General features: G+C 38.1%; 1 pseudogene; it reads left to right on the top strand.

Moving 5' to 3' along the window:
* The first annotated feature begins 6,182 nt into the window (after positions 1 to 6,182).
* On the top strand, positions 6,183 to 6,769 carry LOC110201220 (large ribosomal subunit protein uL5 pseudogene; annotated as a pseudogene).
* The last annotated feature ends 11,242 nt before the right edge of the window (positions 6,770 to 18,011 follow it).

The raw sequence follows: 18,011 nt of genomic DNA, 5'->3' as shown, positions 1-18,011 counted from the left end.
TGTGCCTATTCTTTAACATAGGCACTGTGTATTGGTACAATAGTATGCCTCAAGGCAGGAGAATGATTTGCAGCTATTGTTTTAACCCTGCCTATGGAAATACCTTTGCTAAAAGATAATTGTGCCTCCTGATTAATTTTTAAGGGGAAACCCACAGCTGGAGGTTTGTGTTAGGAGTGTAGCCCCAAAGGGATACCACCACTAGAACCTATGAGAGTGGCAGCTGGCCCCTTTAGACCAAACTTTTGAGTGTGAAAGCAAGTTGGGGGAGCAGTCTAGAAGTGGTGTTATATGTTGTTCAGTTATTTCCAGTTGTGTCCAATGCTTCATGAGCCCATTTGGGGTTTTCTTGGCAAAAATACTGAAGTGGTCTGCCATTTCCTTCTCTAGCTCATTTTGCAGATGAGGAGACTGAGATAAACAGGGTTAAGTGACTTGCCCAGGGTCACACAACTAGTAAGTGTCTCAGGCTAGAGCTGAGCTCAAGAAGATGAGTCTTCCTGACTCCAGATGCAGGGCTCTATACACTGCGCCACTTAACTGTCCTGGTGTTACACAGTGATCCAATTAAGTATGGTATCCTCCAGTAGAATCCTCAAGAGCAATAACTGGTTTTTTGTCATTTTTTAAATCTCATATCTTCAGTACCTAACCAAGTGTCTTAAACATAGGTATTTAATAAATGTTTATTGCATTGTATTGAATGAAAGATGTACTAAAGTGATTTGTGAAGTGCAGCCAGACATCACCCTGTAGCAGTATCTGGAAAGCTTATACTACTTGCCTAAGGACCATAATTTCTTAGTCTCACACAAATTCCTCTTCACTTTTTTTCCTTTATAAGTCACATGATACTCTTCATATCTGTTACTGGAAGAATGTAGTGTGCTACATTTGTTGGGATAGAGCCTTCAACAAACAATCAAATGGGAATCAGTGCAAAGTGTGCATGCTTTATGTTCAGAACCAAGGCTGCAGTGAAGTTGCACAATACCAGAAGTACCTCAGATTCATTGTGTTTGATTTTTAATTAATTTTTGGACATTGCGTGTTCAGAAGCCTTTTACTATTGCCAAATTTTTTGCAGCCTCTGTTTGGGGTCGAGACCCACAGTTTAAGAAGTGCTGTAAATCTATAGAATAACTGTTGGGCTTTTCCAATCCTTGAATTCCAGTGCAGGTTTGTTTCCTACACATATGGTAGCTACAATGCCTCCACATAGGGTCAACCTGTCTAGGACTTGGAGTTGGGGTTTCAGGTGATTCTAATCTAACTCCCCACATTGTCTACTATAACGGCAATCAAAAACACACCTGTCACGCATAGGCCTGCCCCCAGGGGATCGGGCAGATCATCAAATGAAAATGAGCACATGAGGAGTCTCTGGCATCAAAAGAATAATAAGGTCAAACAGGCACAACGTTGTTAGAAACCCTTGATCAGAAATACATATCAATGTCACTGGTGTTATTAGGGACTGAACAGTTACCCCAGCAAGTGGAGGATTAAGCACAACTTCTATTAACAAGCTGGGTCATTAACAGGGCAGATCAAAATAAAACTAGGGCAAGATGTCTCAAAATGTCAATCCCTTCACAAGCAACTCTTCCTCTCCAGCCAGCCTCCTCCCCTTCCAATGCCAGTCCAGATTTGCTTTCATCTTTATTATTCAGGGAACAAATAAGAGCAGTAGCTACAGAAATCTTAATGCTTCTCCTCTCAAAGGAAGAATAGAGGGGATGTCTCTTTAAAGACACTAGCTGCTCTGTACACTGAGCGTCGTAAATGTGCGTGTTACAGATGGGTACACAATTTAGGTCAAAGACAAATTTTAAAGAGAAAATCCTTCTATAAAGAGAAATAACTCAGGTGGTAGGAATTTCTAGCAAGGCAGAGGGAAAGATATCAAAACCCACAGCCTCAAATAATTCTATGGGATAGTAGTTACTCTTCATATGTAAACTCATATATTTAGCATTTAAAGCCCTTCATAATCAAACACTCATATCTTTCCAGGCTGATTGCACAGTATTTCCTTCAACAAAATGACACACTTACTTTTTCCCATACACAGAATTTCATCACTTTTTTCTGTCCCTTTGTACACACTGCTCCCCATGCCAAGAATGCTCTTCTTTCTCCCTTCTGCCTTTTGGAACACATAGCTCCCTTCACAGCTCATTTCAAGTACTCTTTCTTACAAAAAGCCTTTCCTAATTCCCTCAGTTGTTAGTACCCAAAAAATTATTTTGTATTTATTTTATGTATATTTTATATGTGTCTCTGCACATATTGTTTCCCTTTTGGTAGAATGCAAGCTGTTTGAGGGCAGGGACTATTTTGTTTTTGTCTTTGTCTCTCTAGAACTAAACACAGAGGTTGACACATAATAGACATTTAATAATGCTGTTGAACTGAATATCTGTTGAGCCTGCTCTGACAACAATAATGACAATTTTTATTCTATCCACATTATCACAATGACAATAGGCAACATGGATCAGTGGATAAAGTGTATGTCCTTGGAGCGAGGAAGATCTGGTTTCAAATCCTGCCCCTAAAATATGCTAGCTGTCACTTAACCTCTCAATGCCCCAAGACAACTTTCTCTGACTATAAATAATGGACAAGTTGCTGATCTGCATTGAAGGGAAGGGCTTCTACACTGGATGTTCCCTGGGCTAGATGAAACCATAAGCCTAGATCAAAAAAATTATAATGATGTTATAAAATTCATCTAATTAAACACGCTTTGCTTACTTGCATACTGTGTATTTCAAGAAGATAGTTATATTGGGGGAGGCCAAAGTTACTCACTCATTCCTACAACAAATAGCTATCAAGTTGGTTCTATGTACAAGGTTTCCATTGTGTCTACGTAACCAAGGTCAATATCACCCATCATATGAAACTCAATTTCAGGAGAGATAAAAAAATAATGTTCCTTATCCATGAAACAGTGTCAATGTAAACATTTGATTCTCTTTCGCTTGTGAAAAGAAAAGGAATTTTACTAAGCAGCTCCCCAAGGTACCTTTTATTTTAATGTGCACCCTCTATTAAATCCATGTAACAATAAGGCCCTTAATCACATAATGAGTATTCTGATTAGTTCTCTATGCTATTGATTCTTGCCTAGTGTGCCAGAGTTATATTTATGTAACAGTAATGAACCTGAGTTTATTCCACTTAACTCCATTTGGCACAATAAAAAACTCTCCTAGCTCTCTCAGGAAACTGCTAAGGTAATGTCTTAATTACAGTGCTCTGCCCTACTGCAGTTGTGAAGAATAGGAATCAGTGGACCAACTTTGCATCTGTAATAATCGTTAAGTAACAAGTAAGCACACAGTTGAAAGAGAGCAACTTCAGGTCTAAGAAAATTAAGTTTTATTACATAAATCTCTCGGTAATTCTTCAAAGAATATTGATTTCCTATGGAAAATCTCAATTTTCAGCATAGAAGTTTTCCTCAAACATAATAAAAGTGGGCAGGCCCAGTGAAGTATAACTAAATTCCAAGTTATACAGGGAATATATTCCTTTTAAAAAAACTATATGACTTGACACTGGATTACTCTACCATGTCAATTCAATCTAATGTGATTTAAACATATCATCAGATGCCTATAATGTACTAGGTACATGGGCCACAAAGATAAAAACATCCCCTGCTCTCAAGGAATTTAGGTGGGATAAAATATTGTGGGGAGGAAATTTGTTTGATACAACACATGCATAACTAAACACAAAATAATTGGAGGAGAAATAAAGCACTAAGAGAAAGGAAGGATCAGGAAGGGTTTCCAGTAGGAGGTAGCACTTGCTCTGAGGCTTGAGAATAGCTAAGCATTCAAAGAAGGAAAGTGAGAGAAGAGTTTATTTCAGGCACTGAGGAGTCCTTGAACAAAAACAGAGGGGAGAGATAGAATGTTGAGTCAAGGGAAGTGATAGACCTCCAATTGAACTGAAATATATATTAGCTGAGAGGGAATAACATGAAACAAGACTAGAAGGATACCACCAGATTGTGAAAGGCCTTGGGCTGAGTTTGTGTTTTATCCAAGAGATAATAGGGAGCCACTGAATGTCTTTAAGTAGGAGAGTAACACGGTCAGACCTGTGTCTTAGGAAGGCTTTTGTTTAAATCCAACATGGTCATAATGGATAACTTTTGAATTATGCTAAGAGATTACTAAAACATCCATGTTTTTTGGCCCAGAATTTCCATGACCAGTCATATATCCCAGGGGGGTCCATGATAAAAGGAAAGTTTCTGTTACACTCAAATATTTGGGGGGTTTTTTTGGTTGGGTTTTTTTTTGGGGGGGGTTGGTAAGGCAGTTGGGATTAAGTGATTTGCCCATGGTCATACAGCTAGTAAGTGTCAAGTGTCTGAGGCTGGATTTGAACTCAGGTCTTCCTGACTCCAGGGCCAGTGCTCTACCTAGCTGCCCCACACTGAAATATTTGTAGCAGCAGCTTTTTTGTAATAACAAAAAACCAGAAACAAAGTAGATATCTATCAACTACAGGATGACTTAACAAATTGTGTACATAAATGTCATGGAATATTATTTATGCTTTAAAAGATGAAGATTTAAATAATACAGAAAAGTAAGAAAAATGTGCATCAGATGTAAAATGAAGAAATCAGGACCAAGAAATAAATATGCACAATAACTACAGTAATGTAAATTGAAAAAAAATCAAAACTTAATACTATGAAATTGTAATGACCAAGCTTGGCCTCAAAGAAAAGATATGAGAATGTACCTTCTTCCCTTTTTTGCAAAGGTAGAAACTCTAAGTGTGAAATACTGCATACAAAAGCCCAACATATAAAGTTGGGTTTAGTTGATTTCTTGGTTAAACTTTGAACTTTAGTTTCTCTTTTTTCTCTTTGTTATAAAGGACAGTTCTTTTGAATAGGGAGGAGGTTAAGACATATTGGGAAATGAAGGTGATATAAAACAAAATATGTTAATAAACTTTTTTTTAAGTAGTAGAAGATAATGGAAAGAGTGCAGGCTTGGAATTAGGAAAAACCTAGGTTCGTAATCTACTTACTAGCTATACGACCAAGGGAAAGTCATTTAACTTATGTTTGCCTCAGTCAACCCCTTAGGACTTAGTGTGGGAGTTCCTGGTAATACTGGTAATTCTCAGGAAATCATAGAGTCAATGACGTGTTACCATATTAAAAGGAATCCCCTCCTTTATGGAAGATTGGACAAGATGGCCTTTAATAAATCTTTCAACCCCGAAATCCATTATTTTAGAAAAAGCTTTCTCTATCCATTCTCTCTATTGCTTCTCTTTTAACTCATTTCTTAATTTTTTGCAATGACTTTGTTGAATTAGACTAGTTTTATAACATCATTATAATTCTTTTTGGTCTAGGCTTTTGCTTTCATCTGGTATGGGGAACATCCAGAAGTCCCTCCCTTCAACACAGATTAGCAACTTGTCCATTATTTACAACCATAGAAAGCTGTACTGAGCATTGAGACGCTAGGACATTCACTTAACTGAAAATGTTCTCTCCAAAGTTACCAATGACCTCTAAGTTACCAAATCCAGTGGCCTTTCCTCAATCTTCATCCTTCTTGAGCTTTCTTGAGCATTTGATATTGCTGGCCAGTCTCTTCTGGATGCTCTCTCCTTTCTGGGTTTTTGTGACTCTGTTCTCTCTTTATTCTACTTTTATCTCTCTGACAACTCCTCAAATCATTGGCGGCTTCATTTCCATTTCACAGCCTCTTATAGCAACTGTTGCTTATTTTTTTTTCCTTTCTTTTGTGTGTGTGGGGGTGGGAGGGGGGTGCGTGTGGGTATTTAAAACATGGAAGTCTTTTGGTGAGGACCACTTCTACCCCTTGTCTTTTCAGCTGCTCTGCTCAGGCCCACAGCCTTTCCAGCTTGGTTAGAGAACTGTCAGCAACTACATTCTGTTTCTACTGACTCATACTGCTCCATCCCACGAGAAGGCAGTAAAATAGGCCTTGTGTGGAGGTCTATTCCAATGAAAATGCAGTATTGAGATAACAGATTTTACAATATGGAGAGATTCACAGAATAACCGTTGGGGGCCCAGACCCTTCACGAGGCTTTCACACGCAAGCAAGTTCTGCACCCAGTATTAAATCACAGAAACAGAAAGTGACTTTTCCAATATAGTTACTAAATAAGATTTTTAAGAAGCATCTTCCCTCTCTTCCGGTTCTCCACCATGGCGCAAGATCAGGGTGGAAAGGAAAACCCCATGCAGGAACTGCATATCCGTAAGCTCTGCCTCAACATCTGTGTTGGGGAGAGTGGGGACCGACTGCCCCGGGCGGCCAAAGTAGTGGAGCAGCTCACAGGCCAGACCCCAGTGTTCTCCAAAGCTCGCTATACTGTCAGGTCTTTTGGAATCAGGAGAAACGAGAAGATTGCCATTCACTGTACAGTCCGTGGGGCCAAAGCCGAAGAGATTCTGGAGAAGGGGCTGAAGGTGCGAGAATACGAGTTCAGGAAAAATAACTTCTCAGACACCGGCAACTTTGGCTTTGGGATTCAAGAGCAGATCGATCTGGTGATTAAATACGACCCGAGCATAGGCATCTATGGCTTGGACTTCTATGTGGTGCTGGGCAGGCCTGGGTTCAGCATTGCAGACAAGAAGCATAGGACAGGCTGCATCGGAGCCAAACACAGAACTGACAAAGGGGAAGCCATGCGCTGGTTCCAGCAGACGTACGATGTCGTCATTCTTCCTGGCAAATAAAGTCGTGTTTTCTATTGAAAGGTCAATAAAATGACGAAGAAGGAGAAGGAGAAGAAGAAGAAGAAGAAGGAGAAGAAGAAGGAGAAGAAGGAGGAGGAGGAGGAGGAGGAGGAGGAGGAGGAGGAGGAGGAGGAGGAGGAGGAGGAGGAGGAGGAGGAGGAGGAGAAGAAGAAGAAGAAGAAGAAGAAGAAGAAGAAGAAGAAGAAGAAGAAGAAGAAGAAGAAGAAGAAGAAGAAGAAGAAGAAGAAGAAGAAGAATCTCTCCGGGAGAGTTTTTTACTGTAATAACCTGTGAGGCAAACTGCTAACAACTATTAACCATCACTATGATAATGTTGGCATTAAGGTACTGGGAGAAGCTTCAGAATTCCCAGGTTTCGTCACTTTTGGAGGAATGGACAATTACCAGCCAACTATCATTCCCTTGGCTGCAAGAAAGGAAATGAATTCATTAATATCTCCCTCCTGATGGAAAGTAAGCTTCTTGTAGGCAGTGACTGGATGCAAGGGCAGGGACTAGCTTTTGCCTTTTGAAGCCATTTTTTCTGCAGTGGAAGAGTTAGCTTAATACTGGCTTACAATTAAGTCTGAAGTAATTGGTCCCAGATTCTCTTTGGCCCTTCTGTCCCATGTGTTGTTCACTCCTTTACAGCAAATATTCATTCAAAATGTAACAAAAAATCAGCTTATTTTTATCTGGAAGCAAAACCTCTTATAAAAGTACAGAATGGGGGTGGGGGGAATGAGATTTAAACACAGCAGGAAACTCTTCAGGAAGAACAATGCCAGTTGGCCAGGGCACAATTAGGTAAAGAAGGAAGCATTTATTAAGTGCCTACTATGTTCCAAGAGCTTTAAAAATATTATTTCATTTTATTATTTTATTTCATTTATTCAATCCTAAGAGGAGATGCTATTATTATCCCCATTTCATATATATAGTTGAGGAAACTGAGGCAGACAGAGGTTAAGGGACTTGCCCAGGTCACATAGTTAGTAAGTGTCACAGGCATAATTTCAACTCAGGCCTTCATAAGTTGAGGTCCAGACATCTACTCATTGTGCCACCCAGCTGACTCCAGGAAAAGAAGGATATAGAAGAGTGCATAGCTTCACCATGTTCCACATCCAGGCAATGACAAATTTGATGCATACAGGTCACTTCTTAAGTGGATCAGTGAACTAGACAAGGTTCTAACTGTTTACAAATGCATTCAGTTCAGATTAGAAATATTCTTCTTTGCCACTGGGTCACCTCTCTGCTCACAGCAAAAGTTTTTGGACTTTCCCTTCCCACAATGCTTCTACTTCCTATGATCCTTCAGTCCCTCCTTCCAATTGGGGGAAAAAACTATAGCCCCCAACTTCTGCTAATAAAGGGGGTACACTTTGTATCTCCAGCACTTAGCACAGAATCTGGGACATAGCTTCTTAGTAAATGCTTATCAGTTGATCGATTAATCTTAAAAAAAAGTGTGTAGGCATATGTATGTGCATATATATATATACATGTATATGTATATATATATTTTATACACATTTCTAAACAATATATAGTATGTGTGTATATTTACATATGTATGTGTGTATACATGCATACATAAATATACATACACACCAAAAAAAATCTGGCCTTAAAGGAAGGCAAGGGATATGACAGAGTCCTAGGACGGTTCTTAGGACAAGCGTTAAGCTATTGGCTCTCCCCTGTTCCACAGCCCAAGTTTCCTAAACATCTCTCTTAATCTTCAAGGAACCCATTATAAAATAAGGGCAGGAGATTTACCATATGCCTTCCCATTTCATTCCATGCCTCTTCTAAACAAGTGCATTGGAACTGCTATGATAAAGTATCAAAAACTGAAGTGCCTGGGAGCCAGCATATTGTTTGAGGGATGATTTTTCTTCCATTATATTCAGGATTTATTCTTGGCATTTAAATTTTCCACACAGCAGTGAACATTGGCTCTATTTATGAAAAAGAAAAATTAAATACAATAAAAATACAATAAAAATACATGTTTATAAACTTTTCCCCCTGAAATTCCCTTGCAAGTCTTGTGCAATATAATGTCACCAGCACATTCACTGAAAAGTTGGCTTCTATTTCATATTTTTCCCTTCTTAATAGTAAAAGGAAGACTAAAGTTCAAAACAACCTAGAGCAGTCACAAGTTTAACATTTGGCCAGTGGCATAGTGTAGACATAGCAATGGCATCAGGATTTAACAAATCTATACATACACACAACTGTAAAAAGCAAACAAAAACAAAAACAAAAAACACCAGTGAGTTATTTTTCCAGGGAAGTAGTAAGGCAACATGGTCTAGAATGACTACTATTTCAGGAAATATGCAAAAACAAAGTCTTTATTACCTGCAAAGCTCATACCAACATGACCAGCTGAACTTCATCAATTGTAAAACATATCTACATTAATAAGTTATTAAAATGCTATTTTTTATGATAAACTACTATAAATATTTTTCCTCATATCAGACTGAAGAACAAAAAAAACAGGTACATTTTTTGATAAAATAGTTCACCAAACAATGTCTGGTTTATATCCCACCAGTAAAGAAGGCTTTAAGCCCTAGAAGTTACATCCAAAGGGAAACACTGATTTCTTTCATTCTTAACTCCCTGCAGCAAAGAAACTTGCTGCCTGCTTGAGGAAGATTCTGTAATCTCTGCATCAACTTTTTTCTGTAGAAAACTATCTAATCAAGGAAAGCATTTAGTATGTAAGCTAAAAACACTTTGAGAACAGCACATTTGCTCTTCAGTTCAAGAGAGCATACACACCCATCATTTCATAGGTTCTAAAACTCAACAATCTATTCATCAATTTATTTCTTCTCTCTGACTAGTTTCTTCTGGGCTTTTACAGCATTGACTTTTTGGGTTGGGAATTCAAACTAACACTGTCCTAACAGGAAGAAGGAAGAGAATATCTCCAGGCTTTATAATCAAATCCATCCCCAAAGCATCTTCTAAACCAGAAATTTATAGTTTCTCCCTACAGTATTAAGTTTTATTGTTTTCACATTTAATCTCTAGGAGGATCTCAAAATAGCTTATATCAAACCAGGTCTTACTGTTTCATGGAGAAATTTTATAAACTCCAAATTGGGAAGTGCAATACAGTTTTTCTAAAGGGTCAGGGGAGCAATCAATGGCATCAGTCATAAAATTCAATCTTTAATTTTCTGACAGGTTCTTCTCTAAGCAGCAAGAGATCACAGACATCTTGAAAGGTTGTTGGGTTTTTTTTTCTTTTCCCATAATCTTGATAGGCTAAAGCAATAGACCTGTATTTCAATCACAAACAAGTACAGTGTTTGCTCGTGGACAAAAATTAAAGGACTGAGATTACTTTAATCCCATTTATTCATTTTATGGGCAGAAAATGCCAATAATAAAGGGGATGCATGACATGAGAAATATCATTTGCCTTCAGAACTGATAAGAGAATTGCCCAATGAATCCCCTATGTTTTCTTAACTTTTGGTGATAAATTTAACATAATTCAAGTTATGGAGTTAAACAATACATATTCTCATGATGTTTTTCAATGGATAAGATGTAGAATAAAAAAAACACTGGCTCAGGAATCTGAGGGGCTCAAATTCTATTTCTAATGCTTCCTCTCTGTGTGTCCTTGGGCAGGTCACTTAAGCTCTACTGGCTTCAGCTTCCTCATCTGTAAAATGAAGGGACTGAATTAGATTGCAACTAAAGTTTCCTTCCAGTTCTAGATCTAGTATTCTATGATCGTATTTAGCATAAAATGGTGTACTGCTAATTACTTTGTATCCACTGCTTAAGGGGTTTTAAAAAATTCAATTCAAAAAGTGTTTATTAATCACCTACTAGGTGCAAGGTGAGTATGGTATAGTGTATAAAGAGCTAGCCCCAGATCAGAAAGACATGGGTTTCAGTCCTGTCGCTAATACATACAGAAAGTCGTTTAACCTCTCAGTGCTCTGGACAAGTCCAATAAAAAAAAATCAACTGGCTTAACACTGGGAAAAGAAGCTAAAAAATAAAACAGTACCTGCCCTCAGGGTGTATGTATGTGTGTGTGTGTGTGTGTGTTGTGTGTGTGTGTGTGTGTATATATATGTATGTATATATGTATGTATATATGTATATATGTATATATGTATATGTATGTATGCGTGCATGTGTGTATGCATATACACGTATATGTATGTGTGTGTACGTGTGTGTGTGTGTGTGTGTGTGTGTCTCTGCGTGTGCATAGTGAGTCAGAATCGACCACTTCAAGGGCAACATACTTTCCAACTTTCAAGGAAGCTTCAGAGTATTCCAACGACATGGTGATTCATTGTCAGTCAGTCAATAAGCATAACTTATTATGCTCCAGGAACTGTGGTAAGTACTAGAACTTTAGGGAACAATGAATTTCCTGACTACCTCAGGCCATGTGGTGACACAGAGCTGAAATGACTTTGCATTTTAATAGGATATGGTAAACTCCATGCCGAGAAGGAGAAAAGATGCTGCATCTGTTAAAAGGGACAATTCTTACTGGCTTTGCCTTTACTGGCAACAGCTCTCTAGGTAGCATCATATGGATGAGGAAGGACAAATTCTTCTACCCTGGGATCAGGTGACCTTGTCCACACAACAACTAATACAGGGGGCTAGGGGCTGGGAGTGGGGGGAGACTTAACTAGACAAACTCACACCAGGGCCCTACCAAACTGCTGTTGCTCAGTAGTTTTAAGTCATGTCTGACTCTCAGTGAGTCCATTTGGGGTTTTCTTGGCAAGGATACTGCAGTGATTTGCCATTTTCTTCTCCAGCTCATTTACAGATGAAGGAACTGAGGAAAACAGGATTAAGTGACTTGCCCAGGACCACACAGCTAGTTAGTGTGTGAGGACAGATTTGAACTCAGGAAGATGAGTCTTCCTGACTCCAGACCTAGCACTTCATCCACTGTGCCACCTAGCTGTTCTTCCCTATCAAGAGGTCCTTTCAAAAGGAAGTCCTCAGTAGCTACTTAAGCATTCTTGGAAAAGAGGATTGGTCCAACACTGGCCCCTTTACCATCAGGGTTGTGCAAACAGAAATGTAAAGTATATAATTAGCAGTATGGCAAACTGCTTTATGTTCTGATGAGGTTAAGTATCTGCATTCTAGCAGATTACAACAGTAGCTATAAGTTATCACTAAATCCTAGTTAATTCATTCTGTTAATGTGTTTCTGAGTGTTCTGTGTTCAGTATTCCGTGTGTGTGTGTGTGTGTGTGTGTGTGCGTGTGTGTGTGTGTGTGTGTGTGTGTGTGTGTGTGTGTGTGTGTGTGTGTAGGAAAAAATTACTTGGCTCATGTTTTCATATTACACATTGATTACCTCTCTTACTTCTCCCTTTGGGGAGATGTACATATTAGACATAACCTAAGCTTTATCAGGGTGCTGGGACAAGGGATTTAATGAACCATTAAGCTGAGAAAAGACGCCCCTTCCTCTTGATGAGGGCCAGGGTCCTCAGGATTGAACCCCAGTGCAAACACATGCCTGGGTATAAAACAGAGAGTGGTGCAGTTTCCTCGCCTCTGTGGGCCCACTAGTAAACCCTCAATTCTAGAAAAATAAATTGGTATCCCAATTTACTTGAGATCAATTTTATTGGTATCAATTCTACAACACTTAGGTCAAAGTCCAGGCTATTGTGAGCCAAGGGAAGCCCACTGCAGATTTACCAAGACTGGTCGGCTTCATCTTCCAACTACCTATTACCTAGTGCCAATCAGAGGAGAAAGGTCTTTCTCTTCTCTACCTCTGTAGCAGATATCTGAAGTTGAGTCCTAAAAAATCAAAAGATAATATAGTCTCATACAGACAAAAATCTTCCCCAAAATGCAATTAGAAGTATATCCAGGTATATCCTGGCTGGGACCGAAGAAATTGCAATTAAATTCCAGAGACAATATCCTAATTGCCTGGGAAGAAGCATCAGCCCAGATGTGAGGACCTACAAATGCATGTAGTTCCCTAAGAGTAGAGGAAGGAGGAGCGCTAGGTGGAGGAAGAATTGGGAGAAGGGGATTGGGAGAGTGATTCCTGATGGGAGGTTAGAAGTCTGGGATTATAATAATGGAGTTTCAAGGGTGACAAAAATTCCTTTGAAACTAGGAATTTCAAAGTACAGTTAATTAACCAATAAGCATTTATTACAGGAAAGAGAAAAGAAAGAAAAAGGAAGAGCAGGAGTGAATCCAAGATGATCTAATTAGAAGTTAAGTTTCAGCTAAAAGGGAGCTGAGTGTTAGGGTCTATTGGGCATTGTGTGGGCCGAAAAAGAAAGGTTCAGCAAGACATTTATAAGCAGAATCCAAGAGATACTAGCCAAGTTGTGAACACAGATTACTACTGTCAATTCACAGTCAAAAACGAAAGAAACACATTTTTTAAGTGCCTACTATATTCCAAGCGATGTTCTGAGTTCTTTACAATTATTATCCCATTGGATCATCACAACAAGCCTCAAAGGTAGATGCCGTTGTTTCCTCATTTTATAGATGAGGAAACTGAGGCAAGCAGAGGTTCAGGTTGATCACACAGCTAGTAAGTGTCTGAGATTGGATTTAACCTCAAGTCCTCCTAACTCCAGGCCCAATATTCTATCCACTGCGCCACCTCACTTCTTCAGTCAACAAGCATTTATTGTATCTACTATGTGTCAAGTGTGCTAAACACTGGATCATTTTGACTTGAGATCATGCAGCTAGACTTGGGATCCTGAAAGACAACGATCTTGCTTCTCCAAGAACCAAAACTCAGGCTGAAGGGGGCTTGGAGACTGGAAATAGGTTAAATTATTAATAAAAGACAGTGACCTCAAAGGGTTGGATCAAATAATAATAATAAAATAAAGAAAAGTAAAAACACAGCCAGTTAAGAAGAAACCTGTTAAATGCTTCAAACTTCATAAACTCAGAATTTAGAGATGGAAAGATGAATCAAAGTTGTCTAGTCCAGCAACTGCTTTTTACAGATGAGATAACTGACACTTAGAAGGTCGACCAATTGAATAATATGATGCATATGATGCTATGTGACAATAACCAGAGCTGTAATTAGGGCAGGGCAGCTGGAATATTAGTCCAGGGATTTAATATAACTTGGGGAAGTGAACTTCCTCTCAGACATGCCCTGTGGTCCTCTGCCAACTCACACAGTATAACACAGCCAGCCCCATTTCCTTCTCCAGCCTTCCTGAGGCCAACCTCACCACCCTCAGAGTTCTATTCAAGTAGTATCCCTTTCCTGGGCTTACCTTCCCCCTATCACTTTGCTCTCATTCTTGTGTCCAGGGAAAATTCAATTGGGAGTGGTGGCATATAGAGAACAGCCCTTGATGAAACTAGTATATACATGTTAGCTATTTGTGTGGTTGGTTCACAAACTTCCCTTTAGCTAAAAAATTTCATTTATTTTTTTAAAAATTAATTTATTTAATATTTTATTTTTCCCAATTATATATAAAAATAATTTCTAGCATTTGTTTGTAAAAATTTTTGAGTTCCAAATTCTCTCCCTTGCCCCTTCATTGAGAAAACAAGCCATCTGATTTAGGTTATGCATGTTCAGTCATGCAAAACATATTTGGCTGAAATTTTAAATGATAGCTCTATTATAACAATAGCCCTCCCCCCCACTCCATTTTTTGTCTGGGAAATTGAATAGCTAGCTCTTTGAACTCATATTATAAAACTCTCAACTATGGAGTAGACCCATTTGGTGTTTGGTTTATAAAACCACTGCCCCTCTTAAATTTGTCCTAAGTGCAAAAATTCTTAATTACACATCTGCTTATAACTGGCATAGTGCATAGAGTGCTGGGCCTGGAGCCAGGGAATACCTAAATTTGAATCCTGCCTCAAACACTTAGCAGTTGTGACTCTACACAAGTTACTTAACCTCCATAAGACTCAGGTTCCTCAATTATACTTTTAAAAATTAACACAAATGAAATTAATATGACTTTACATAGCATTTTTCAGACTTTAATTTATATAATTAAAGCAATCATCTTAGAAACTAGTTAAAACGGAAAAGTAAATCGATGAATAAGAATCAGAACAACTGAACAAGGGCTTCTGATTAATATGGAAGCATTCTGAGTCACAGACAACTTCTCCATACAGACTCCATTAGAGATCTAAAAAAGGTGACCAGAATGGCTAATGATCTAGAAATTCAAAAAGAAACAACAGTGAGGACAGTTATGCAGTCCACTATTACATGAAAAGGCAGACAGGCCAGTGAACTCTGCAAAAGGAGTCCCAACAAGCAAACAAGCTGGAAGTCTTCCAGCTCTCTGAGTAGAGACACTCCATGAGCACCTGAAGACCATAAAGGCTCTATCTCTGGGAGGCAAAAAAGCTGGAATGCTCAGACTGAGAACTGAGGGAGGGAGGAGAGGGAGGAGAGGACAAAAACCCTGCAATCCACACAAGTGAGACTATGAGTGGGTGGCACTCAGTCCAAGATGATCCAAGGGGCCAGAAGTCAGAAGCATTCTGATGGGATGTTCTAGTGAGATTCTGAAACAAACAAAACTCTAGGTAAGAAAGATTAAAGAAAATGTGTTTAGGATACTGGAAGCTACAAAAGGTATAATGGAAATGTATCATTCCTTTCCTTATATTAAAGAAAATACTGAAACTAAATTGTATTCAGTTTTTGAAAAGGCAATGAATAGAAAACTATGTAAAGAAATGATTCCTTACATACCATGCTCAGCCTATAGGAGACCATTGCATTTAATGTTGTGGCTAAAATGCAAAACCAAAACAAGACAACTTAGAGAATGAGAAAATGTGTAACAGTACAAGATCAGATGAGTAATTAAGGCTTATGCCTGGAGAAAGAAACAAAATGGGACAATTTGAGGAGGAAGTTATTTCTTCTTTTCACCATCTTTCCCCATTGCACAACTGGCTAACAGCCCAGTTCCTCCAGCATATATTTTCTTCTCCATCCAAAGAATTTCCTTTGAAGTTAAGAGGAATTTAGGGGCTCCCACCATATGAGGGAGAAACAGATTGTGCAAGCCAAGGTGGTAGTTTTATGAGGTTGAAGGAATAAGACAAGAGAGAAACTTCAGACTGAGCCAATTCCTTGATAGCATGGCTAGTAAAAGCACATGGTATGTCCATTGTTAAAAAAAAAGTCTCAGACAATATCTGGTCTTTTTCTGGATAATTGTATTTACACAATCATAGCTTTTTTCACTATCAAACCTGTCAATTAACCCTAGCTATCAGCTAATTAGCTAGTTCTAGGGAACATACACTAAAGCAGGGAAAAACCCTGATCAAACTGGCTTAGCTCTTTTAAGGAAGCTGCAAAATGGTGGAGGCAGTAGATATGGTCAAGGCTGAAAATACACTTAGCCAATCAAGGCATTGGTATAGTGAAAAGAGTATTGTATTTGAAGTCAGAAGAATTGGTTTCAAATCCTGACTTGGTTACTTTTGAGATTTTGGGCAACTCACTTCATATCATTGGGTATCAGTTTACTCATCTGTAAAATGAGGGGTTTGGGTTAGGCAGGCTATCTAAATGGCTGTCAAGCTCTAAATTTATGACCTTGTGATTCTATGAGCCTTGTTTAGGGCAAAGTAGAAATGTCATTGTGCATGGATGTTTTGGAGGGTTGTTTTTGTTTTTAATTTTTTCTTTTGTTATTTCTGAACTTCATACATACCAATGAACATAAACATTTCCAACCACAAAAAAATATTATATATGAATCTGCTTTTACATATAGCTTTTTAAAGTATATGCTAAATTTCACATGTTATTTCCAGAGGCTATCCTTCTTATCTATTTTTTCCTCTGAATTACCCTTCTGTTTTTTATGCACATTTTAAAATGACTTCACTGACTCAGATTTCTTCATTTTTTTTTCTCTTTGGCATCACAGCCACTAACCTTCCATAACCCACAACTCTCTCTTTCCCCCAATTTTTTAAAAGTCTCCTTTGTGGCAACTTAGAATGCAAAACACATTCATACATTGACCACATCCAAAACTGTATGTCTTATTCTATATTTCTAATCCATTAACTCTTTGTTCAGAATTGGAAAGCATACTTCATCACTGGTCCTCTAGAGTCCTGGTTAATCATTGAATGGGTCAGAGTTCTATGTCTTTCAGAGATGTCTTTTTTTACTTTTTTCTTTAATTTTTTCTCAATTACATGTAAATAAAATTTTTTAATATTTGGTTTTTTTTAAATTTTGAGTTCCAAATTCTCTTCCTCTTTCTTCCCTAACCCTTCCTTGAGAAGGCAAGCAATTATATATGTGTGTGTATGTTTCTATATATACACACACTACATATATATATATATACACACACACATGTGTGTGTGTACACAGTCATGCAAAACATTTCCATGATAGCCATGTTACAAAAGAAAGTGCAGACCAAAACAAACAAACAAAAAAAGAATAACAAAGAAAATGTTAAAAGTATGATTAATCTTCATTCAGGTTCCATCAATTCTCTCTCTGGAGGCAGATAGCGTTTTTTTGTCTTAGATCATTGTATTGCTGAGAATAGCTAAGTTATTCACAGTTGATCATTGTACAATATTGCTGTTAATGTGTACAATATTCTCCTGGTTATGCTCATTTCACTTTGCATCAGTTCACAACTCCATCAACAATGCATTAATGTTTCAATTTTTCCACATTCCTTTCAACATTTGTCATTTTCCTTTTCTGTCATATTAGCCAATCCAACAAGTGTGAGGTGGTATCTCAGGGTTGTGTTAATTTGCATTATTCTAATCAATAGTGATTTCGAGTATTTTTTCATATGATTTTGATTACTTTGTGTATGTATGTATACATAGTTTTGATTATTTTGTCTGAAAACTTCCTGGTCATATCCTTGACCATTTATCAATTGGGGAATGACTCATATTCTTATAAATTTGGTTCTGTTCTCTATATATTTAAGAAATGAGGCCTTTATCAGAGAAACTTGCTTTAAAAATTTTTTTTCCCAGTTTCCTGCTTTCTTCCTAATCTTGGCTACAACTCTCTATCTCTTTGGTGCTAAATTCTTCCCTTACCCATAAATCTGACAGGTAAAATATTCCTTGCTCCCCAAATTTGCTTGTGAGATCACCCTTTATGTCTAAATGATGTACCCATTTGACCTTATCTCATTATGCGATGTGAGATGTTG

The sequence above is a fragment of the Phascolarctos cinereus genome, unplaced genomic scaffold, assembly GCF_003287225.1.
Source record: "Phascolarctos cinereus isolate Bilbo 61053 unplaced genomic scaffold, phaCin_HiC Scaffold_4;HRSCAF=312, whole genome shotgun sequence".
Taxonomy (NCBI): Eukaryota; Metazoa; Chordata; class Mammalia; order Diprotodontia; family Phascolarctidae; genus Phascolarctos; species Phascolarctos cinereus.
This window is presented reverse-complemented; position numbering and strand designations above follow the sequence as displayed.